At 36.2% G+C, this 26,089-nt stretch overlaps 1 pseudogene across 1 annotated transcript in view; it reads left to right on the top strand.

Annotated features, from left to right (window-relative positions):
- Positions 1-2,224: 2,224 nt before the first annotated feature.
- The window catches only part of LOC306874250 (NALCN channel auxiliary factor 1-like), a 78,473-nt pseudogene continuing 54,608 nt past the window's right edge, over positions 2,225-26,089 (top strand). Inside the window, exon 1 of the transcript in view lies at positions 2,225-2,911. The product of the transcript in view is annotated as an NALCN channel auxiliary factor 1-like (transcript). The remainder of the gene's footprint in view (positions 2,912-26,089) is intronic.

Here is a 26,089-nt window from a genome sequence, read left to right as displayed (position 1 = left end):
TGTAAACCTATAATTTGGATTGCATGATTACTTTGATTTGTTTGGAGGCACTTACACTCCACTTGCAAGAGGTTCATTGTGGGGCTGTTACTGTAACAAACACATAATTTGATTTCAAGAAGTATTTTCCCTTTTTCCTTTTTAAATTTATTTGCACGCTGCAAATTGAACTGAATTTAAAGGTACGGTATAGTTCACATCAAAGTGTCATCATTAAAAACCTGTATGGCTTTCTTCTTTCTGTGGAACACAAAACAGTCACTGTGTCCAAACAACATTAGACCATTTGGACTTTTATTGTATGGACCAAAAATAAATACATAAAAATATACACTGTAAAAAATTATCGTGATTTTAACGGTAAAAAACTGTGAAAATGCTACGGTAAAAACCTGTTACATGGTTAACGGAAAGTTCCTGTAAAATTTACAGGGAAAACCCGTAAACTGACGTTCCCAGAATTCCCTGCGTTCCATTTCAAATTCTGTTTGAATTTGACGTTTTTTCTTTGAAATAACTATGTTTCTTCTTAGTTTTTTCTTATCAGTTATGTTTATTAGGGTTGTGTGTTACATCTAATGTTGTTAAATTAATGTTTATAGCATATTTCAGTCTCACCATGATGGTGTTTAGTGCTTGTGTGAATGACACTGTGCACCTTCTATATATTCTATTGTTTAAAAGTTGCTTGTGATGGGCTTTGGCTCATCATGTGACTTTCTCATCATCACCTGCATTTGGTGGTTATCAGTGTATTTCAAAGGAACAAAACAGATTTCAGTACTTTAATAGGTTGGTATATTAAGATTATATCAGTTAAAGAAATTACGGTATTTAACTGTAAATTTAAGTTAAAACCGTAAAACCTAAAACGTTGCTACCATATTTTTTACGGTAGAATTCTGGCAACCACAGCTGCCAGTTTTTTACCATAAATTTGACAGATTTTTTTTTACAGTGTAGCACTGATGCGTTTTTCAGATATCTTTTGTGTTTCACATAAATAAAAAAAGTCATGCAGGTTTGGATCAACATTTGGGTCAACATTTTCATTTTTGGGTGAACTAACCCTTTAAGAAAATATTATTGATCATATTGTGTTGAACAATTAGTTAAAAAAAAAATTGTTTCAATATGCATTACAAGAGTTGACTAATTACAAAATATAAATTAACAGGTTTTATTTAAATTAAAACAATATTTATCAGTGATAAATATCAGTGAATCAACTTAAATATGTCAATTTATACCAAAACTACTTTATATGGGTTAAATCATGTAGAAATATCTATTTAAAATAATAATTGCAGGTTACCACTTTTTGCAGTGTGTTGTCAGTTAACCTAAAATGTACTATATGTGGTAACATCTGGTTTTAGCCTGTTGAAGTCAAAAAAGTGATTGAATTTACCCGACTGCTATATGCCAATGTCATTTTTATAAGGTAAGCTTTATAACATCTTGACATTCTCACTTTACAGAGTGCATTAAATATAGGCTATCTGACCTCTAATTTTGGTTTCAAGCTATAATTAATAGATTGACAGTGTACAAGCTCTTGTGCAGCTGTTCAACCTGTTGATGTAAACGCATTTTAGATTCTAACGTGATGATTATGAGGGCTTATTTTCTTGACCAGTAACCATGTTATCTCTCGCTACGGTGTATCAGCTCAGCCTGAACAGTTTGCAAATCGGCCGGGTCGCTGTGATGGATCAATCACATTGCATGAGCTGACGCAAATGACCCTCCTCTGAACTCTTTCAAAACGAACATGGCGGCAACTTAACGTTTGGCCAAAATGAGTGTGGATCGTTTCGCGAGAAAAGATCCCACCTTGTCGGACCGAGGAGGCGAGATTCGGCGTTTCGAAACGAGGAGCCCTTGCGCTTTTCACCAGAGCGAGCGGCCAGACACGGGCTTTTCCGCGCTGTAGCGGCTCTGCACAAAAGGGGAGAGCGGAACCCATGACAGACGAGCAGGGAGAGACATGTTGCTACAGATAGCTGGGTTTTTCTCCGGAGAAGCGCGGGGAGAGGGGACTCGACAATGAAAGCAGTAATCCCCCTGAACACAGCAACTGATCGTTAATCGCGGAGGTGAGCCACGACCGCTCGTCAGCCATCGTTTAGTGGGCAAAACTCAAGGCAGACCTCCCGTCAATGACTATTGTGGCAGAAAAGCCCCCACGGTGGAGTCAGCCAGAGCTGCGCTTTCCCAAAATATGACCAGCGGTGCTTGGAAGTGTCGGCAGCGAGATGACGGTTTAAAAATTTGGTGTGCTCCCCGCGAGAACGAGAAGCCATTCACCGACTCCGAGAGGGCCCAGCGATGGCGATTGTCCTTAGCGTCCCTCTTATTTCTAACCGTGCTGCTCTCGGATCATCTGTGGTTCTGCGCCGAGGCCAAACTGACAAGGACCCGAGACAAGTTAGCTTCAGTGGACATGAGCGCAAACCACAGACCCGACCTCCCTTCAACACACAGCAGCCTCACAAGAAATGAAGATGATATTTTTGTAGTCAATTCTACCAAACCTTTGTGGCAACTAGGAACTTGCCACCCGGATGGTTTGTCTGAAAACTGCTTCACTTTTGTCGACGCTGACCACTTGTGCAGGGGCCTTTCGCAAACGGAGGGGACGCGGTGGAGGAACATAAGCGATTTGTACCTTTCCTTTTGTAACTCGTACTCTCTTATGGATTTGCTTGACGGATCGTTAAGTCCGGACAATTTGAACTGCAGCCTTGACGTGATCGTGGACGGCGACCTAAACAGGTGCAGTCTGTGCGTTCAGGCGTACCAGCGTTATGACCTGCACGCGCAGGAGAAATATGAGGAATTTGAGATGATGGCAGACAAATACGAGAGGGATGTGTACTCAGTAAGGACGTGCATGGAAGAATGCAAGGTAGGGCTTTATGATCTGGATCTCTCGTTTTCGCTGAATAGAGTTGGCTCTTCTTACTCAGTCGTCATGGTAACTGGGGTCAGTAACGCGGTGATGATGTTTTAGTGCATTTCATATTGTATTCGGTTTTTTCCGCATTTCGCATCTGTTGGTGGTGCCAACTTTGCAGTCATCTCATTTCCGAGGCAGCTGGAGGGTGAAAAATAAGACAGGCTTGTAAACTTTTCCTTTCCTGCTGTCTCAAATTATTCCTAGCCCGATCAACGCAAAGTCCGTTGTTCTGGTCTGATCTTACGGAGGAAATTAAATGTTGCTGCTGATCCAAGGTTACTGTGTCAATGCACAAAACGTGCGTGCGTCACTCTATAGCGCGCAGGTGCGTCTCTCTGAACTGAATGTAGAGCTGCTCCGCCAGGTGTTCATTCACGTCCACCACACTGAGTACATTTCAGTAACTCTAATAGGGCAGCGGTGCTTTCTCAGCTAATCTCTCACAAGAGTATTTTCCCTCGCTCATTGGTCTTGTTTGCACAGCACTCTGCGCGCGCTTCAACAGGGTGCCCTCTTAATCGCCATAAACTTGACATTAAGGTTAATTTTCGAGCTCCCGCTGTCATCTTAAATGGATTGCTCCCGGGCGACGAAGACAATGGCACACTGTGTATAGTTGCTGTGTGCTGATAAGGAAGCGAGTTTACCGTGTTCTTTACGCGTGTGTGTTGCTTTGCGTAATTAATGGTCAAACATTTACCGAGAGCTTGTAAGGTGTCGTTTAAATGAAGGAGGCACAGATAAGCTGGTGAATAAGTGGGTGGCGTGTTTTGCTTATTCACTGGTTGATTTGGCACAGGACTCGATCGCTGCTCGCTGTCCGTGGTGCTGAAACATGCTTAATTCAACAACGAAGGGACAGGCCTTTTGATGCAGGGGACATGTTTAATTGTGACCCTGGACCACAAAACCAGTCATAAGGGTCAGTTTTTTTAAACTGATATTTTTACATCATCTGAAAGCTGAATAAATAAACTTAGATGACCATTGATGTATGATTTGTTAGGATAGGACAATATTGGGTCGAGATGCACTATTTGAATATCTTGAATCTGAGGGTGCAAAAAATTCTAAATACTGCGAAAATCGCCTTTAAAGTTGTCCAAAGGAAGTTCTGAGCAATGCATATTACTAATCAAAAATGATGTTTTGATATATTTATGGAAGGAAATTTACTAAATATCTTCATGAAACATGATCTTTGCTTAATATCCTAATGATTTTTGGCATAAAAGAAAAACTGATAATTTTGATCCATACAGTGTATTGTTGGCTATTGCTACAAATATACCCGTGCTACTTTTGACTGGTTTTGTGCTCCAGGGTCACAATTATTCCATGAGAAATTTGTATTTTTCTACAGCATCATTTCCAGTGACAGTTACGACATTGGGCCTTTGCATCTGTGATACACCTGCACTCCCAAAATCCACGTCTGCCTTTCTAAAGTTGCCTTTCATGAAAAAAAGCTGTTTTGGTAGTCTAAAATAATAGTAATAATGTAGTTAGTATCAACACAATTTCATAGAGGCTGACAGTGAGGCTGTATGCTTATTTCAACCTGTTGATGAGTTACATTTCTTTTCAGGACAATTCATACTGCCACCTGTGTGAGGTGTTTTCTGTGCCTTTGTGACAGCCACAGAATTACTATTCAGAAACCTCCCATATGAATAATCTCTCTGCAACAGCCTCTACAGAACAATTATTTCTATTAAATGCTTGCAAAGTATTGTTTGAGGATGGAAATTCTGTCCAGTAACCACAAATTAGTCTTTTGTGTTATTGTGGATAAGTCTATACTGTTTTGCAGCATAGTTCTTCTGTGCAGGAAAACATAAGTGCTCATCATTGCTGGCACAATACGGCTGAAGATATTGTGTCATTACAGTGCTTTTATATTCAGTGCTTTTTATGGCTTTCAAATTGAAAGGATGCATGTAGTAGAATATTTGGACTGTTCTGTCTCTCAGACATTTTCAAGCGTTACCGTAACTGTCGAACCACGTTATAGCCTGATAAACTACCAGTGAGTGTGAATGAAGGCCGTAATGCAGAGGGAGGTGGCAGGAGTCAGTCAGAGCCTCTGGCAAGCAGCTGCAAGGGATAACCAGTCCCAGCTGTGATTAAGCAGCGAGAGATAGAGACAGAAAGAAAGACAGAGAGAGACTGAGAGGATGGGTAATCACTGTGACACGCCGTCTCTGACAGCCGGATCAGCCTTCAGGTTGATTTAATTCGGCACCTTCCTTGCACTGCATCGGAGTGTGGAAGACACTGTTACTTTTGTCTGCATGCATGGTTTTGTATTGTGTGTAAATGTGCTAAAGGTTCAGTTCAATTGTTATGAATAAACCAGTCATTATAATAGGTAACAAACAAATGAATGAAAGGAGTGGGTAGAGATTAGAGGAATAGACTAAAAAGGTTTTACTCAATAGTGTGCTATTCTTAGCTACTGTATTGAGCTCTGCACTGCTGAACTGGTGTTAAAGCTTGGCTGTTCTGTGACAAAACAATCACATCAATGATAACATGGACCACATTTAGTGTCTCAGAGACCAAAAGTGGACAGTACTTTTCTTCAAAGGTGGAATGCCTTTGATGTTCTTTTTTACACTACAGTGTGTTCTCTTATGTCAAGTATTTAATTAATCATTAAAAATGCTACAGAATAACTTCGCGAAGTCCATTTTGTTACTTGCCCTGACTTTTCCACTCACTGTGATTCGAAATAATTAGATTCTATTAGTGAAACCTCCTGTTTCTTGCTGTAGCCTCATTACATTTAAATTGGAAATGTGGATGAAAACCTTCTAATATAGGTTCTGAATGCTTGGCGTAGACCTTTGTGACTTCCACTGAGTGACTCTTATGGGCAATATAGAAAGGCTTGTGGTATGGAATTGATAGCTATTGGGATGAAACCCTATTTACTGAGAATAGATAAGGACAAGTCCTACATTCCTCTAAGAGCATAGATAGTGTTCGTACTCTTTGCAGGGTATGATCCCCGCAAGGGTTTAACACAATTGCTTGTTCATCTCTTTCAAAGTTGTCTCATTTTTGGAACATCACCATTCTGTCTGTTGCACAGATTTTCCTTCTGTTTTATCTCGGCATTGCAATACATCTGAATTATTGATAATTGAATAATCTCCCCATATAGATTTACAAATTTTTACATTTTGTATCCTCTATCCAGTACTCCTAAATTAAAGGAATAGTTCCCCCCAAAATGTGAATTCTGTCATGATTTCCTCACCCTCTTATAGTTCTCATCTTGTTTTCTTTCTTTTGTGGAACATGGAAGATAGGCTGAAGAATGTTGACAGAATGAAATGATGACAATTTTTTTTTTAGGCTGAACTTTTCCTTTAATGAGGTGCTTTGCTCATTTGACTCAACAAACTGTAGTGGATCCAGGATTTGCTTGTGAGCTTCACATGGAGTGGGTTTGGAAAATCTGAAATACAAATTATACAAAACAGAAGCCCCTACGTTGTTATCATGTTCATGAAGGGACGTTTTTTGTTCGCTTTCCTGCTCTTTTTATTCTAGAAAAAGAAGACAGTGCTCCGCAAAAATGGTTTGGTGTTTAAAATAGTTTGATTCTTGTTTTTAGGACCAGATTATGAATGAACAGAATTGATGGGAGTAAAACAACACAGTCATAAATAGAAACAGAAATGTTACTACATCTTCTTGCACATTTGATAAAGAAAGAATAAAGGAAGAGAGAGATTGTGATTATGTGTTTTCAATCTTTGAACTAACCACACAAATAGCCAGAGACACAGGATTCGGCAACTGCCCATTAATTTCCAGCTTTGCATAATCGGGCTCTTTTTTAATCATTCTAATGGCTGGCATTTATCTTATCAGGTTGGAGAGTCATCCTCCATTCTAAAGATACACCTCACCATGGTGTTTGCAGATGGTTGGGTAACCTTTTTTAATTAAGCAAAAATAGTGATATATGTTATGTAGTTATATGAATTATATTTACCCCATCAAGGCATTTTATTATTATTATTATTTTGTGTAAAAAGCAGCAGTCACACACAGTATTTGAGCTCTTTGCATTTCATAGAGATGTCATTCAGATCAACTCAGGCTGGAGGTAGGCTGGAGCTCAGACCCCCTGCCACTCTTGTTCATTGAAATGAAGCAGTGGATTGGATGGGATTAGAGTGATGGGTGGAGCCAAGAGGTTGAAGCTCTGGCTAGGATCAGGTCTCCATGGCAGCATTAGAATGCTGAGTGTGTTTGCTTATTCATAAAAGCCTGCCGTGGGCTGCTGCAGCAGGCTTCCAGTGAGGGACACAACCACAACCAAGGTCAGTGTCCCAGATCTCCATTACATCACTGCCTCTGCAAAAGGTGCTCTGAAATAATGCGCCAACACACATATGCTTTTATAAATGTCCACCAATAGAGAATTTTTATTTGATTTTTTTTACATTTGTATAATTCTTTAATAGACATTTAGATATCCAATCTAGTAATCCATGTTCTGTTGATAAAGTGACACTGACTATAGCCCATACTTATATCTTGGGTTTGGTGATGAAGGTCATAACACCTCTGTATGGGTCAGAATCCCTTTGAGGATAGGTTGCCAAGGAGATCGTACAGCAGCTTAATTAATGTCAACGTGAGTTTGACGTCAGTCAGCAATAAGAGTCTTGGAGACTTCATACAGATTCACCTTCTTTAATTCCCAAGGAAAGAATGTAAAGTACCTAAGAGAGCCCAGACCTCCAGCCGTCCATCTGCTTTAGAAGAAATGAAAATATATAGACTACAAATTCTTTCATTATTTACCTGTATGACTTTTTGTCTTCTGCAGAACACAAAACAAGATGGTTTGAAGAATGTTTCAGCTGTTTTGTCCATACAGTTAAAGTCAGTGGTTTCTAAAACAACACTGGCTGAATATAAGAATAACTTTGATGTTATTAGTATTTTTTCAAGATGCACACTTACTGGACTGAAGTAATTTTTTTAAGTTTTTAAGTTTTACTAAATTAATGTTCAAATGTGATATCAAATATATCAGGCATTTGAGGAATGTTTATTGCTCACTGGACTGTTTCTTGCTTACTGGACCGAATTGAGTAATTTAGGCCTATACTTGATTATCATACATACATACATACATACATACATACATATATAGGCCTATATATATATATATATTTGATACTCACATTTGATACTCAAATGTGAGTATCAAATATATCAGGCTTTTGAGGAATGCTTTATTTTTTTGAGGAAGGCAGGCTTTTTTTTATTTGTTTACCTCTCATTCATCATTGTACTGCATTGTATATTGTATTATGTTTTGATCATAAAACTAAGCATTGAAATATCATTCCAAGACTTTATCGGGAGATAAAGTGATATGTAGCCTAAGTAGTCTTCTATATGTTACAAGCTATTAGAATTTTAACCAAAAATATCATATTCAACCAAAACAGATTAGATTTAGTTTTTTGTGTAATGTTTCAATAAAATTGATTTTATTTTAATTGAAAATTAGGGGGGGGGGGGGGGGGGGGGTGGTTATTAGATTTTTATGATGCTTTTTTTGATTTTTATGAAAATCGTATGGATTATTTTGTATTCATACTGCACACACAGGAGAAATTCTCACAAAAAAAATTCAGCCTAACTCATAGCACATGCATACACCAATTAATTTTTTCTTAACCTTGTTCTAATGGTAATAATTGTGGAGTATTCTAAATGAGTGGATGAGTGCCCAAGGTTATTCATTTGCATAAACCACGCCCAAACCATCTCCATATAAGGGCCTTTGCACACAACCTTTCCTTGGCAGTCTTTCATCATTCTCAGAAAACATATGATGCTCTTGCCTAAAAGACACAGCAAGATCCTCGAGCAATGCCAAGTGTGTTGTTCTCAAAACCAGTTCATTCATTCATTCATTTGTAGTTTAAAATCTATTTTAGTACAGTTTTGGTGAGTAATGTTTTTTTTTCATGAAAACTTTTATACACAGATTTAATGCACAAATTTGTGCATATGCAGTCTTAGTGAATAAGAACCATAGTTTATAATGTTGTGAAAACTATGATCAACAAGTGTGCTGTAAATTTCCTGAATAGATGACATTGTCATGCTGTTTTGTAGAATATCATAGACTTTACCACTAGCTGTAACAGCAGCCTTTATGTATTGCAAATCTTTGGGGGCTTGACAACCTCCAACAGGGCTTCCGTTTCTTGGATAATGATCGATTTTACACTTTCCATCCACTACACAGTGTTTAAAGAGGTGACTCATAGAACCTCACCGCATGATCATTCATCTGGGGCTAAAACAAACGGGGTGAGATATATTTAAGTCTACTTAACTATTACAGTGACTGCAATTTAATTGAGAGCTCAATATAGGTTTCCAGACCACGTGTTCTGTCTAGAGGCTAAGGTGTGGAAGACAAAGGTGTAGATCTTTTCCTTTTTTATCCCTTTTTTTTTTTTTTTTTTTACATATGCTACACATACAGTATGATAATTTGTTCCCGGATCAATGCAATGTCTTTGAGGTTATTTAAGGGCGTTAATGGAAAACTTATTATTGTATGGACAGATTAAAGAGTGCAAAGGAGAGATGAGAGAGAAAATAACGAGTACACGTGTTACAAGCAGCTAGATGGGGACCACAGACCTAATGATCTGACCAGAAAGTGGCATGGGGGTGCCTGAGTCTGAGCTAGCACTAATTTACCAGTATTATAGGGTAGGAATAGGTATTCCCTTACAAGTACAGTTGCTTGTTTTAGTTGAACGAGGCAGTGGTCACAGCATTAGAGTTGTGAAAGCCAACTGTATTTCACTCTCTTGGCTCCCTAGAAAGTGTTTTATTTGGTGCAGACATGCTTTGAACAAAACAGCATATATGGCGCCTACTGGGTGAAGAGAACATGATTCACGCTCCTCCCTCCATTGATCTCCTCACTGACAGACACCCGTAATAAAGATGATATCAAGCAGTCTGGGAATCTGTTGACCTTGTGCTAAACAAGTAGTTAATCAATAGTCAACCTTATGTTTCCAGTGTATCATGTGTGAAATGTTTTAAGAGTTAAGAATAATACGATGGAGTTTTAGGAAGTGAAATGTCAGGGACTGAGGTTCTCTGCTTCACATGAGGGAAGCTACAGTTAACAAAAGGGAAAGAAAATGCATTAATGTACTTACAATGGAATCCTAACAGACAAGATAGCCAGAATGTTTAAATGTGAAGCTTATATATTTTTGGTGAAGCATTTTCAATACATTTTTACTTTATTTCTAGTCTTTCTGAGGCTACTTTTCAGTGGAATTCATGTAATTACTATATGTAGAGTGTTTTGCAAGTCAACAGTGCTTTATGAATAGCTCATTCTACCCCTTCCATGTCACTTCCTGCAATCATAGATTTATTTTTAGCATAGTTGAACATTGGATGCATCTTCTTTCGTTTACTGTCCATATTTACTGTACAATAATCTAAGTATCACTTTTTATTTCTCCTCTTTCCTACAACTTGTTTCACTTCTGTTTCAGTTTTTATAACCATTTCTTACTATGTGTAAGTTGTTGTTTTTTAGCATGTGTTTGGCTCAGTGTTATTTTTTTAGGATTACTGATAAACTAATATAGTTTGATTTACATTTGTTATCTATTTTAATTTTAGTTAAAGTTGGTGTCTTTTTATTAGTTTTTTTTTATTATGTCTATATAGGTTTTTTTGAAGTTTTAGTTTTATTTGAGTTATTTTAGTACTTCAACACATGGAAATGAATTAATATATGTATATACATATATATTGAATTGATAAATGTGTATATATAAATGTGTGTGTGTATATATATATATATATATATATATATATATATATGTGTGTGTGTGGTTGTACATACACATACAGTATGTAGTTGTTGTTTGGTGGTCATTATTATACTCTTATTCCTTTTGTTCTTTAATATTTTGAATTGTTTTTAGCTTTATGTTTTGTTTTCATTTAAATGTTAAGTTTTGAAATTTTGTTGTATGAATTTGTCATTTTTCTTTTTTTCTTTTTTTCTTTTGTTAAATGTGTATGTATATATATATATAGCATTTAAAAAGTTTTAGCTTCTAGTTTTGGATCTGTTTTAGTTGTTTTAATACTACAATTGATTGCTTTGGATAAAAGTGCCTGCTAAATGACTAAATGACTAATAAATGAATGCTTCATAGTATGAATATTCTGTCATTTGCTCATCATCATTTATTCACCCTCAATTTGTTCCAAACCTGCATGACTTTCTTTCTTCTGTTGAACAAAAAAAAAAAAAAAAATAGGATATTTTGAAGAATGTGGGTTTCTGGTAGCCATTGACTTCCATCGTAGGTGAAAAAATACTAGGAAAGTTAATGGAGACTAGAAACGTTTTGGATACCAACATTCTTCTACAGGTTTGGAACAACATGAAAATTAGTAAATGACGACAAATTTTTATTTTGAACTATCCCTCTAATTCGTATAGTTCTGGTGTTAAAATTTATGTATTTAAGTTGATTCTGCAATATTAAATAATATTTCTGACTTAAACCAGTTAATTTAAATGTTACCATTTCAGTGTACATTAAAAACAGTATGTCTGTAATGGGGCGAACAAGACGTGAGACATGCGGATCCATTTGCAAAGCTTTATTCAAAGGTGAGGTCACAAAACAAGCAAGGTTCATGTAATGGCAAACAGGAAAATCACAGGCAAGACAAAGAGTAATCCTAGGACAAGCGTGGGTCGACGATCGTCGAACAATATCCAACAGGGCAAGGCAGAGAGATAATCCAGGTACACGAGCAATAATCCAAGAGAGGTGCAAAACAGAGTCCGAATGGCAAGGCAAAGGGTAAATCCAGGAAACACAGGCAAGAATCAAACGCGCAAGTCAAGGCCAGGCAAGGCAAGGCAAGGCAAGGCAAGGCCATGATAACTGAGTGGGCTCCGTAGAGTAGCTATCGCTAGGAGAGTGATATACGCTATACAATACTTGGCCGAGAGGAAGAGGAAGTCCATGGTTTATGTAGGGTGTGTGATCAGTGCAATCAGCTGTGTGATCAGTGCAATCAGCTGTGTGTCATCAGTGCAATGGATGATGGGATTTGTAGTCTGAGATGGCGTGCAACAGTTAGTGTGGTGCAAGAGTCCATGTGGTGAGCGAGTGACCTCTGGTGGTGAGTTAACGGTAGTTCATAGACCAGATTCATGACAATGACAAAGGTGGAATTATACAGTAGTAGATTTTTGAAGTGTGTGTACAGAAAGTGTTTTTCAGCATTTTCAGGTGCCTTAATGTGAAAATGTTTTGTTTGCAATCAGTAAAATTCAAAAGATGGAAAAACATAGAACTCAGTACTTACAACTTCAGTATAAATTAACGTGGACAGTTGATATTCATTTTTATTTACTTTATATTCATTGATTTTTATTTATTTATTTATATTTATTTTTGTGAAAGATCCCTTAATGCAGCGCTATGCAGTAGCGGCACTTCTATATTTTAGTCTTTAGTGTACCGGCACTTTATCGTGTTTATACCGGCACTTCTGTTGCTGGGACTCAGAGTCAAAGCGTCAGTGTCTGGGTGATTAGAAATGACACAATATAAATCACACTACCATGAGGGGTCACCTCTCATCTCGACAAATCACGTGAATGAATGCAAGAGGAGTCAGTCTACCGCAGGGGTTGTCAATGTGTGCGGTGCGAGAGCATGTCATGGGAGGTAGAATAATAATTAATTATTGATTACTAATATGAATCAGTACATTATAACTGAAACAATTCCTTAAAAATGAAAAAAGCAGCTTTTGCGATCACATCACTTGTAAACTCCTGGAAAGTCCAAGGATCCAGTAAGCACTAATAATGCAGAGAACAGTGATGTCAGTAAATTATTCTTTCAGTGTGTATTTGGCTTTAAAGCAAGAGTGTTTTATAATGGACACTGGCTGAATGTGTTTTAGATTATGAGATGGTATTATATATAAAATTAAATAAAATTAAATAAATATATAAATAAATAAGAAGGGGGGGGGGGGGGGGGTGAGTACCGTCGATTCTTTTTTACACTTCAACCACTGGCTTAATGTAACCATACTTTAACTTCACTACATCTTCTCTACACTTGTGACTGTACACCACTAATTGTCATTTAAAATTTAATAAAAAATGTTTATTCAAAAAGTGTGTTCTGATAAGGAATTATCTTCATAAACTTCTATGCCATTATTTGACATTTGGATGACTCTTGAGAGCATGAAATGGTATTATATTTATATAATACCAATACTAGCCAGTACTAACCGTGTCGTCAAACAATGAGCACCGTCAGCTTGTTGGGATGTTATTTTCCTGAGGCTCTAGAGTGATTAGTGACTTTACTATTATGGCTAAGCTGATATCTTGAACTGAGTACCCATCAGATATTACAGGCCTCCTTGGTATAAACTCCCATTGATCAATGTGTCTCATCAAGATCACCAATATTATTCAGATTTTTATAGCAATAGCTACCAGGATCTCATAACAAAGCTAATCTTAAGAAATAATATTTTCTGCTATTCTTCTGTTCTTTCATTTCATTATACTATAGACGGTTTAGAGCCTATACTGGTTGGTATTGCGGAGATCAATGAGAAAATATACAACATAGACATATGAGAAAAGGTTCATATTCTGTTTATTAATTGATTACTCTTGCTCACAGAAGCTCTGCTCTCAGCACAGCAGAGTAATACCCAGTACAGACTCTTAAATAGGTTTACAGGATATTGCTGGTGATGTTGAGGGCAGTTGTTATGGGTTATTACACTCTCATAAGTACATCTGAATGATTACAGTTGTGATTAGCCTATCCACTGCTTCAAACAGACTAATCATATATACATTCAGACAGAGTGGGAGTAAAGAGGCTGCATGAGTATGTGTACCTGTGTTAGGATGCACCGGCCCATCCTTTGTAGATATATATATATATATATATATATGTATATATGTATATATATTTAATAAAGAGCAAACATATGTGCATATCAGTGTTGTTCATTTGTCTGATGAAGAGCCTGTGTGCTCGAAACGTCACACGCTATGTGGTAGTTTTTTTAATAATAAACATCTTTTGATATTTTTAGGAGCTTTGGTGATGCCGACTTTGCATTCCTATATATTTAATTAAAAAATGTGTGTTTTAAAATGTGCAACCCATTCTTACTCCAAAGGCATCAAAAACTGAAGCGTGGTCAAATGCCTTGTTCGTTGAATTAAGATGCAAATGTTACTTTTTGGCATGACTATATTGACAAAGTAGTAACTCTGTTTCTTTCAATTGCTTGTCTTTTTCTCTTGTCTTCAGAATTTTACTTGCTAAGTTTTTTCTCTCCATATTATGGAAGTTAGTGAGGACCAGCAACTGGAACTGTGAAGAAGAATCAATTCATACAACTTGAGGATGAGTAAATTATAAATTTCTGGGTCTATTCCTCCTGGGTCTATTCCTCACACATAGCAGCCATTTGGCCTCAACATATTTGCAATTTTTGACTAAATTATTGCATCTTTACTTGTATCTGCTTGTTAAATTCTGTGTTTAAAATTGTTTTCTATACTAAAAACAAATTGCGTCCCACTTTATATTAGGTGGCCTTAACTACTATGTACTTACATTTAAATTAAACATTTGGTACAATGCAATTATTGTGTAGATACATGTTTTTAAAATGAACATTAAAAAAAAAATACCTGCATGTAATTACAAAAGAGTTCCTAGTTCCTAGTTCCAAGTTTGTTTCAATAGCGATGCCTGGGGTACCTTTAACATCTTAATAGGAACAAGCAAGGCACTTGCTTCAGTTTCTGATACCTTCTGGTTGAAACCTGGCATGTACAGTACAAGTAGTTAATGAGACATTGAAATCTCTGGCACTGCTCTACATACAGTACATCAGTAATTTTATTACTAATGTACTGTAATTTTAGTTTGCATGTAGCTGGTGCCAGGGTGACACACACTAGGAGGCTTTGGAAAAGTGTGTTATTTATATAGCTAGAAGTGTGCGTTTAGATCATGTTAGAAAGCCATTAACAAGTCGGTGATTCACACAATGCCCTCTTTCTTAGAATGAAAATGTCAATGTCATCATATACCTAAAGGATTGAAATCTGTCATACAAAACCCACAGATTTAATTTAATCAGTCTGCTGTTATATTTAACAGATGTCAGTGTTTGTCTGTGGTCTCAATAGCATGAGAGCAGAAAAGGAACAGCTGCTTTGTACAGTATTTAATCATCCTTGTAACTATTGTGTCTCTAACCAGACTGTATACTGTAACTATATGATTAAGAAAGATAATAAAACTTATTAAAAACAATGAGCTGCTTTAGTGAGGCTGGAAGAAATTAAACTTATAGTTGCCTGAGCATCTAGCTTTACGTAGGAGTTATCATTTCCTGTGTGTGTGTTTAATGAGCCCCAGATAATTCTTACTCATGAAAAACCTACAGTAGTAAATCAACAGTAGCAGCCATTGACAGCTGGCACAGAAGCCTTCCCCTCTATAACAGTCCAGCTCTGCAGGTCCATATGAGTGGAGCTTATAATATGCTGGCAGCCTACCATCAGTGCCTGGCACCCCCTCAGTGGAGCGTATGCCACAGCAAAACAGTGCTGCGTACCCCCCTCTGGGTCAATGGGAAACACTGGCATATGGGCATATTCTAGTGCTTAGCCCTTTTCTTCCTACTGTGAATTATTGGTTGCTGAAACCTGGCATGGTCGATCAGCTAATCCATGACTGGCTGCTTCCCAAAGCATTCAATAAGTACAGCCACCAGCTAGCCTGAGGGCATCAATGCTACTCTCTGTTGTGGTCAAGTTAAATGTGAGCTCTGCCTTATGATCTTACAAGTCGAATCATCAACCATTCTTGAAACAGCAAGTTCTAAATTACCTCTTGTTTTTTTCTTCCATGAAAGAAAAAACACAGAGAGAAAATAGCTGAGCACAGCACAACGTTCAAGTGAAGTGAGCTTGCTTTATTTGTTTATTTATTTGTCCAAAGTTATTAGTTTATCGTTCAGAGTTTGGAAAACTTCTGGAAGATTTCACAATCTCAGCATTTCATTTTAAAACTTATATTCCAACATGCATTCATTTGTTCTATTTGTATAATGACCTAAAGTTCACTGATTTAGTGGTTTAGTTGTATATATGTAGCTGTTCTGAACACTCGTTAGTTTAAAGATCTTCAGAATTAAATTGATCTTAAGCATGTTAGTTAAGCAAATATTTTCCCAGGATATGTACATAAAACATTCCACAACAAAACGTTAATGAAAATACTAGTACATACATACAGATAAAGTATCCACTCTTTTTCCTTGTATGCCAGTAGATATTGAGTGAAAAGAGGTTATCAGTTGCATTGCTGTTCACAGAGTGCCAGATATTGATTTGGAGAATTAAAAAAGAAAAGCTCTCTTTGTGTAAATGTCAGGTTCACAAGATCTCTTCATGAACTATACTGTATGTCTTTTTGGTTAAACTTTATTTTAAGGTGTCCTTGTTACAGTGTAATTATACATTTAAGTATTGAGTATATTAATTAACTACATGTACTTACTATAGGATTAGGGTTTGGTATAGGGTTACTTGCATGTAATTATGCATAATTTATTGTTATTATAATAGTAAGTACATGTAACTTGTAACAACCTTCAAATAAAGTGTTACCATCTTTTTCCTTCACACTTTGTGTGGCAGTCTGCATAAAAAGAAACATTATTAATAAAAAAGTTGTTAACACTTTAGATTAGGGAACACATATTTACTATTAACTAGACTTTCCCCTGAACAAACTCCTAATTTGCTGCTTATTAATAGTTAGTAAGGTAGTTAAGTTTAGGTATGGGCATTAATATGTCCTTTATGAGTATTAATAAACAGCCAATATGCTAGTAATATGCATGCAAGCAACTAGTTAATAATGAGAACTGGTCCTTAAAAAGTTCTGTGACATCAAGAATGTATCGTTCCTTCATTTCCATATAATAAAAATGGAATGGAGGTGTATAGGGAAAAAAAAAAACCTAAAATAATTAATATGCTTTGATTTCATATGATATTGTCATTCTTAATCAACTTCCCTGACTATCTATCATATTTTATTTATACTTCTGCAGTTTCAAACGGGAAGAATTCCATCTTGAAACTTGATGCTGGTCATGTTGCATCATCACAGTGACATAGTGTTGGTGGTATATCAAGTCAACAAAGTTTCTAACAGGCATGCATTGCTTCAAGTCACATTGGTCTGTGCAGCACCACATGAAGTCTAACTCATCTTAAAGGAATAGTTTACCAAAAAATGAAATGAAGATTTTTTTTTTCTGTAGTGTTTTTTCCATACTGTGGAAGTCTATGACTAGCAGCAACTGCTTAGTTACTAGCATTCTTCAAAATATCTTTTGTGTTCAACAGAAGAAAGCAACTTATTCAGGTTTGCAACGACAGGAGGGTGAGCAAATTATTTTAAAAAAATATATTTTGGGGTGAAGTGTTCCTTTTAGGCAGAGAGAAACAAAGTGTAACATTTTCTGTTTGGCTCCATGCACCCATAAAGAGGCTGCGAGAAGCTGCTTTTTAATTGATTTGAGCTAATGTTTGTGGTTTGGGTGAAACTGAATCAGGTGAATGATGATGTGATGCAGATTAAATGCAGTACAAGAATTGATGTTTGCACATTGCACACAGCCTCTCTCAGTCTACTCAGTCTCTTGGGGCTGCATTGGTCTGTAATTTGCATTATCTTACAAGTATCTCACAAAATGGGGGATATTTCTGGTGTCATGATGCTGCCAAATTTGTTATTAACTGAGGAAGCATCAGGCTGAGAAAAATAATTACACATTTCAGCTCTCATTGTCAAGTTACTTTCTGGCACTGGACTACAATTACTGTAGCCACACATCTGTACACACGCACACACTTATTGCCCTATTGCTTAATTTCCTGGACATTTGCGTCAATGCCTTAATGAAGCCTCCTGGACAAAGTAAATGGGCCTCTACACCATGTTAAATCAGATATCTATTGTCACTACTCCTGAGAGCAAATCACTAACAGCCTCTCTGGAACAACAGAGGTCTGTGTTCAGTCAGTGAGAATGGTAAACAAAGACAAGAAAGTGAACCTGGGATTTTTAGGATTAAGCACAATATTTGAGCAATTCCCATGACTGCACTGGATATACTGTAGGTCTGTGTTGTTTTTTCTGTTATCTGATAAATATATTCTTATAGTTTGGGTGTAACATCACTGTGATTGTTGCAGTGTTTAAAGTTACTAACAATACATTCTACCATGTCAAAAAGTTTCTGAGTTTTCCATTTGAAGCACAATGCAAAAAGTGGTAGCCTGCAATTGTTACGTCCCTGCTGCCAGATTAGTGCTTCTGTGGTTTCACTCAGTCCTGCCATCTACAACCACTGGGTAGTATAGAATTTCCCAATGTCAGCAACCTCTGCTATCATGATAACCCATGGTGGAGCTTGTTGTATCACATCACCTCATGTTCTACTTCCTTCTCATCCGTTCTCCCATCTGCTGGTGTCTGTGGTGTGCTCTGGAGTAATTTATTTTATATATCATGTTTTATCTAGAATGGTGGTCTTTATGCTTACTGAGCCCTGATAGCCTTTTAGACAGCCTGGGTTAGCAATATATCCTGGGTATTCATAAACTGATGTTTCACAATGTACATTCCTAACCTCCAAGTTAACTTTCTTATTTGCATATTTGTAGTGTTAGTGTAATTGATTGGATGAACGCAGCATGCAATGTGTTTACATTCTTCCACTTCAGTATACTAACCATTTTCTCACCATTTGACAGTTTTCCCCTCAAATGGTGAAAAGACTGTTTATACAATACACAGTGTTTCTATAACTGTCCAAAGCAAGTGAATGTGAGGCACACAACTGGTTGCTGGTTACTAAGCATCTAACTGTAACATTCTAGCACTGCATCATTTCACACTGTACAAGTTTGGCATTTTAATACAGGGTTAATAATGCAAAAGCGGTGCTAACCCTGTTCTGGAACACTATTTCAAACTAGAGGGAAAAAGTGGTGCTAACCCTGCTTCTACATTACTACTGGGTTAAAACTACTAGGGGTGGTGATGGCGCAGTGGATAAGACACATGCCTTTGGTGTGAGAGACCTGGGTTCGAATCCACTGTGAGACACCAATGTGTCCCTGAGCAAGACACTTAACCCCTAGTTGCTCCAGAGGCGTGCGACCTCTGACATATATAGCAATTGTAAGTCGCTTTGGATAAAAGCGTCAGCTAAATGAATAAATGTAAATGTTAAAAGCAGGGTTTAGAACAATGATGACGGGGTTAAGCACAGTGTGAAAAGCCCTGCAGTAAACCAGTCAAAGTCAGAATTAATTATCTTTATTTGATGTTGTTTTATGTAAGAAAATATTGTCAGAAAAAAATAACTAAAACAGTTTTAACTTATTTGCATGCGATATATTGAATTATACTATAAAATCTAATTAAGTGTGTTAAAATAATACACCTGTGTTTATCTGAAATCCATCAGTGAGGTTGCTTAATTACACGATAAATATCATAGACTTAGAATAGCTCATATAAGTCCTACTTTTGTAGACTTTCAAGGAGATGAACCTGTGGATTTCATAAAATCTTTCAACACAATGAATCCATTGAAATACAATTAGAAAAACATTGCAAAACCTGGGCAACTATAATGCTGTCCTATCAAAACTAAGAGGGCAATTGAGAAGAGGGACAAGAGAGAGAGAGGAGAGAGAGAATCCATTTGCAGAAATTATTTTCTGAAATGGCAGAAGCTGATCAGAAATCTCTTCACTTCTCAGATAGAGAGTAGCCAGAATGAAGACACTTGAGCTTGCTAGAAGCCATTTGGAAGAAGAAGAAAAAAGAATGTTGTTGTCTGATCCTGATTTTGAGCTCATTAAAAGCAAAGTGTTACGTTTGCTTTAAACGAAGTATTGTTCAATGCCCAGGTAACACAATTGTAACAGAGTGTTTTGGACAATGATGGAAACACAAGCACCTGGCATTGGGGTGGTAATGCCCTTTGATGCTGGCAGGCTCCTACACTTCCAAAATATGTGAATATGACCCCTTTTGTTTTTTCTCTTTTCTGTAAAGCTTTAATCTATGTTAAGAAGCGATCTTATCAGAAGACTTATCAGAGTAATATTTGTTGTGCCTCCTGTCCCATGCTCTCTCTGTACATTTTTTTAAAAATAATTTGTCCTTCAAAGCTGTTGGCTTCCTCATGACTTCATATTTTAGGTTTATAAAATTATCTTTGAAGACAAAATCACCAGTGTTGGGGGTAACGCATTACAAGTAACATGAGTTATGTAATCAGATACTTTTAAGCAACTAGTAAATAACTAACGCATTGTTTTTTTATTTGTTTTTACTTTTTTCAAATAAGTAACGCCAGTTACTTTGTTCCCCGTGTACTGACTGAGAGCTCTCCTGTCTGTATGTTGAGAGAAATTGGGAGTAAGTGCAGAGGCGTTGTGTGCGCTGTGAATATAATGTTATACTGTTGTTCTAGATTGAAGGTAAACCTGCATTTACTCATCTCACCTGCACAAAAAGAGATTCAGTTTTCTTCAAAATGAATAAAAAGTCAAATGCAAACTCAGAATATTATACAAACCTGCAATAATTAAATCTGTTAAATAAGACAAATACCATTTATGTCTTAAATCCCATTTTATTAACCAGTGTCTTTGCTACTGACTTTTATGATTCAATTCAACCATACTAAGCAAAAATGACACATTTATGTTTAATTGCTGTATAATGTTGAACTTTCTTCTCCTGCGTCATATTCTTCATGCAATTTGTTTAAGCTGCGCCCTCTACTGTAAAGACATACATTTACATTTCCTTCAGCCTGAGGCGTATTCATTTCACTTTTGTTGTGAAAGGGCTTTTACATTTGTAAATGAAGAACTTTTTTTATATTAAAAACAAACAATCAAGCCCTGCCCATATTTAAAAAGTAACCCAAAAGTAGCGTAATGCATTACTTTCCATAAAAAGTAACTAAGTAATGTAATTATAATAACATTAATTGCTAGAAATTGCTAACTATAGTTACTTAAAACAAAAAAACTTTCCCCAACACTGTAAATCACCTTGTAGTATGGTGTTTTAAAGTAATATTGTGATATCTTGTGGTATATAAACCTGTCTTTGAGTGCATTTTAGAGCTAGAATTAGATTGAATATTGTTGAACTTGGCAGAGATGCTGTTTTAAATAATATTATGATGAATGCAGTATATTCAGGATGTTGTTTTCCACCTGAGACGAGGCTGTATGAAAACAGCGATAAAAGGTAAAGTTTTAATTGATGTACAAATTCATGTATAGATGTTATTTATATTACATAATAGTAATACAGCATTTTTATAAGTTTTTGTTAAGCTCAATGTAAAGTGGGAACATCTGAACATTAACCAGTGTGTTACTAATGTTTGTGGACTCTTTCTTAACATAATTTATCTTTAAACAAGTATGTATTATGCACATTTGTGAACCTTATTGTACATTGTGACCTATTTCATAACTACGTGATGTCTTAATAGGGCTTACATGTTCTTTATTGTCATTATTTAACAGCAAAAGAGCATTTCGTTTTTTTAACTAAAGTGTACCTGGACCTTATTGACCATATTCATCAAATTATCAACCTACACTAAAAACTACATGTCATTATACACTTAACATACACATACACTTCAGATAAAAAGAATTACAAGTAGGGTTGGGTAATATGGCCAAAAATATTATCACAATATTTTTTTCCATATCATACCATATCACAGTATTAATTTAATGGAGAAGAAAATGCTTAACAAGTTTGCTAGACCATGAGAATAATTAACTTGTTTGCTCCCAATTAAGCTCTACAGAGTAGCTATCTTTTAATTAAAGATAATAATTAAAATGCATAAATTACATTTTATTTTATCCTAAATTCTGGATTTCTTGCTTTATGGTTTAATACAGATTTATCATCAAATTCTGTCTAATTAAATAAATTTAAATAACTTTAACAGTTAACCCAATATTTTAAAAAGCAAATAACTGAAAACCTAACATTTCATTTACAACAATAATGCTGCAAAACAACTGTGTAAATTAAAACATGGATGAAAAAATAAATATTTTTAATATATAGTGACTCTCAGAACAGCTCTGGAGATGAAGTTCATGTGTTCATGTCCTCCATAGTGTGAGACGGTAGACACTGAAAATACAATGAATGTCACGTGTGTTTGAGTTGTGTAGTAGACAAAACTACTGTATGCAACTCTTTCACACTGAGACACGCAGAACATGCAGACCTGTTAGTGACATGCACTGACTGGCTGTTGTGGTGTTTATTTCTGCCGTGTGATGGGCTGTTATAGATTAATCCATGTAGAGAAAAAATGTCAAGAGCTTGTCATCATTATTTACATTAATTATATTGCAATCTCAATATTGTATTGTTTATAGCCCAGTCCTAATTATAAGAATAGTTTTTTTTGAGAGAATTTTCAGGAGACAATTTTGTCCAGGCTTGATCACTCATAAGCAATAATCAACAATGGATAGTACCCACTTACATGCCTTTCAGCAAGAACTACTGGGTGAATGTTACATCACCTAATTAATATGCATGAAGCTGATTATTCCTTCGTATCTGAATAGAGGATTTTTTTTGCATGGCCAGACAAGCTGTAGCTGGAAGCCAGTGCTACACCACAGTAACTGCAGCCCTTGTATTTGTATAAGGCATTCTAATGCAGTGTTTCCCAACCTTTTTTCTGCCACGTCATAGTTTTGATATGTAAAAAGTCCCACGGCACACCACTAAGTATTTCACACACACACACACAAAAAAGATAGAAAGGGGAAACTTATTTTTTATTTTTTCCCCCAACATTGCGTCATCAGAGTTTGTATTTTGGCTTTATATATGATCAGACAATTGCACTTAATTTCTGCAAATCATACTCAAATGGAGTTAATGAGGTTGACGAGCGAGTGACAAGAGATCTGTGTTTTGTCCATCATTAGAACGGCTGCTTCTGAGGCAGTAAATGAATAGCACCACGCTTTAATCAGTTTGCAGGTTATAAAGTATAAAATATAAAAGACGATATAAAAGACGAACAGCTATGATATTTAAAACGTATGAAAATGTATTGGCTACAACTAGACAGCAAATGCTAAGACTCTTCTCTGCTCTTTAAACACACAAAAACATTAGCCTTTATAAACAGCCTTTCTTGAGTAAAGAAACCGCTATACTTATTCAAACATCAATTCTTTCTTTATGCAAAGAAGTAGACATCTGTCTTCAAACTGTGCTTTGCAGCATTTCATTCTGAATGGTGGTGGGTTGGAGTTATGAGGTTTGACTGACAATTTGAGGATCCAATGGCACTACGAGGTTTAGTCACAAGCTCTTTTGAATGCTTTTCATTGGTTAAATATTTGTAAAACCCACAAACCGACATAACAATGACCAATAGCACTGATTTAACACTAGTGTGCCACGGCACAGTGGTTGTGAAACACTGCTCTAATGTATCATAAGAGTATCCATGTTTTGATACTCCAGTGTTATTATGTGGTTGTGACAATGAGGGGTTTCAGGATTCCTATTTTCATAATCCCCCACAATCCTCTCTGGCATATTTACATATGAAGTACAGAGGTTTGAACAGTGCACAAAAGCCAGTGCATCCCCATGCTCGGCTGGTATTAATAACAATATGATATGTCAACAACTGACTTGTGAAATTAAAGTCCTCCTGCACAGAATATATGTCTATCTCCACTCACCTAAGCAGCACTCTCCAACATTCTTACAGCTTTTTTGGCCACCTAAGGTGAGCATGTGTTCCCCCCATTTCTATAAACATTGTTAATTCATTATTGGTTGAGCTATCTTATGTGTGCAGTAAAATTGTTGTAGCATAGCCCATACGCAAATGCAATATATGTACATATATTAAATATAACATGGTCATTTGACATAAAAGCATATATGAAACTGGAAAAATTTTATATATTAAGATATATATCTAGTCCATACAAAATGTATATTTATGTATGTGTGATACATTTTCGTACATATATGTAATGTACAACATATAAAATATAAAAACATACAGATATTCTGTATTCTGTTTTAATAAAGTTGCATATATAAATAATATATATTCTGACATATATGGTCGCATATACAGATTTTACTATGAGGATTTTATATGTTATAAACTCATGTCTTCATTTACCCAGACAATGTAGGTATATGAAAATTACATATGGTCTCAAGCCCCGTTCACACCAAGAATGATAACTATAAAGATAACGAAATTAGCATCCACTCCAGTGAACGATATTGTCTGTTTATTCTAAGCGCACGCTTGTCTGCTGCTTTAAATTCTCGAGCTTATGATAGTAGGATTGATTCTTATTTTGTGTCAATGATTTTATCTTTCATCAGCTGGAAAAAAATCATTCTGGAAGTGATTCCAACGATATCGTTTCTCTGTGCCTTTATCGTTATAGCTGTGGTGTGGACTCTGCTATTCTTTTATACTGAGTGAGAAAGATTTTTAGAACTATATCTTATTGTTATCTTTATTGTCATTGTCCTTGGTGTGAACGGGCCTTTATAGGTAACATATATGGGGATATCACACTTACATTTCAGTATGTAAAGTGCAGACAGTCAAAATTAGCCACACGACAAGCTATTTGTTTGTTTAGGTGTTTGGCTCTTTTCCAGAAAAATTCCAATCCATGCATTTACATTTACATATTACATTTTGTACAACAGTTAGTTTCAAATTTGATTGTCTAGGCCAGAGGTTCCCAAACCTTTTTGTTTGCTGAACCCCTTGGACATAAAACATTTACTTGAGTTTATATCTTAATATTTTAATGACACTTTTGGAATTTATAATACTACTTGCAGGGCAGAAATAGTAATTAATAATAATGCCAGGGCAGAAATAGTAAAGTAGTATGCGAGTTGATGCAGTTTTAGATTCAGCCTCATTCATTCAGAAATACCACTGTTGTGTGTTGCACTGAGGTTCGTGAGGGTTGATCCTACTTTGAATTTATTTGTATTTTTGCTTTGGGGACAAAAATAGTTGCAATATTGTTTCTGAAATGTAAGCTTCTCAGTAAACTTTTTTGAACTATTGTACAGTTTAAAAGCAATGTCACATTTAAAATCATGCTGACTGTCTGAATATCATCACAGCTTTCGATTAGAGATTTGAACAGCTTCTCTTGTGTGATATGACTTAAATAAATAATGTGCATTATAAGATGTGGAATTCAGTAGTCCAGAAGCTTACACTGGGAATATGATGTGAAGCGGATGAGGCACTCTCCTATCTGTCTTTGTGCTGTGTGCATGTGTGTGAAACGATCCATAATTGAATACAGCTGATATCTCACTATCATGACTCACCATCTTTTAATAGTGGCAGAGTTCTTTTTTTGAACCCTCACAACCAAAACACAAGGGCATTAAATGAAGAGGGAGGTGCATTTCAGGCCCAATCTTTTACAAGAGAACTCTGATGTGTTGGCACAATAGAGCCTTGCTCTGTCGGTTAAATGAATCTCATGTCACTTCCCTCAGAGTATTCATGGTTCATCGACACATAAAGTGTTCAACATATGTTTTTGCCATCTTTTATTAAGCAACACTCCTAAACACAGGAGCCCAGCAGTTCCTTTCAACCATTTGTTATGCTGCAGCTTTAATGAATTATTAAATGGCACATTTATTACACAGCCCTTTGCTTAAGAAACCACTGCTGCAGAGAAAACCAGACTGTAGATATACTCCTCAATTCTTTATTTTAATTACACATATATTATGCATTCTTTCTCTGTCTGCCACTATATCTGAAATTATTCTCTTCTTTTGCTTTTTTCCACCTTTTATGCTAGTTTCCTCA

Source organism: Barbus barbus (genome assembly GCF_936440315.1).
Source record: "Barbus barbus genome assembly, chromosome: 8".
Classification (NCBI taxonomy): domain Eukaryota; kingdom Metazoa; phylum Chordata; class Actinopteri; order Cypriniformes; family Cyprinidae; genus Barbus; species Barbus barbus.
Note: the sequence above shows the minus strand (reverse complement) of the source record. Positions and strands in the feature narration are given on the sequence as shown.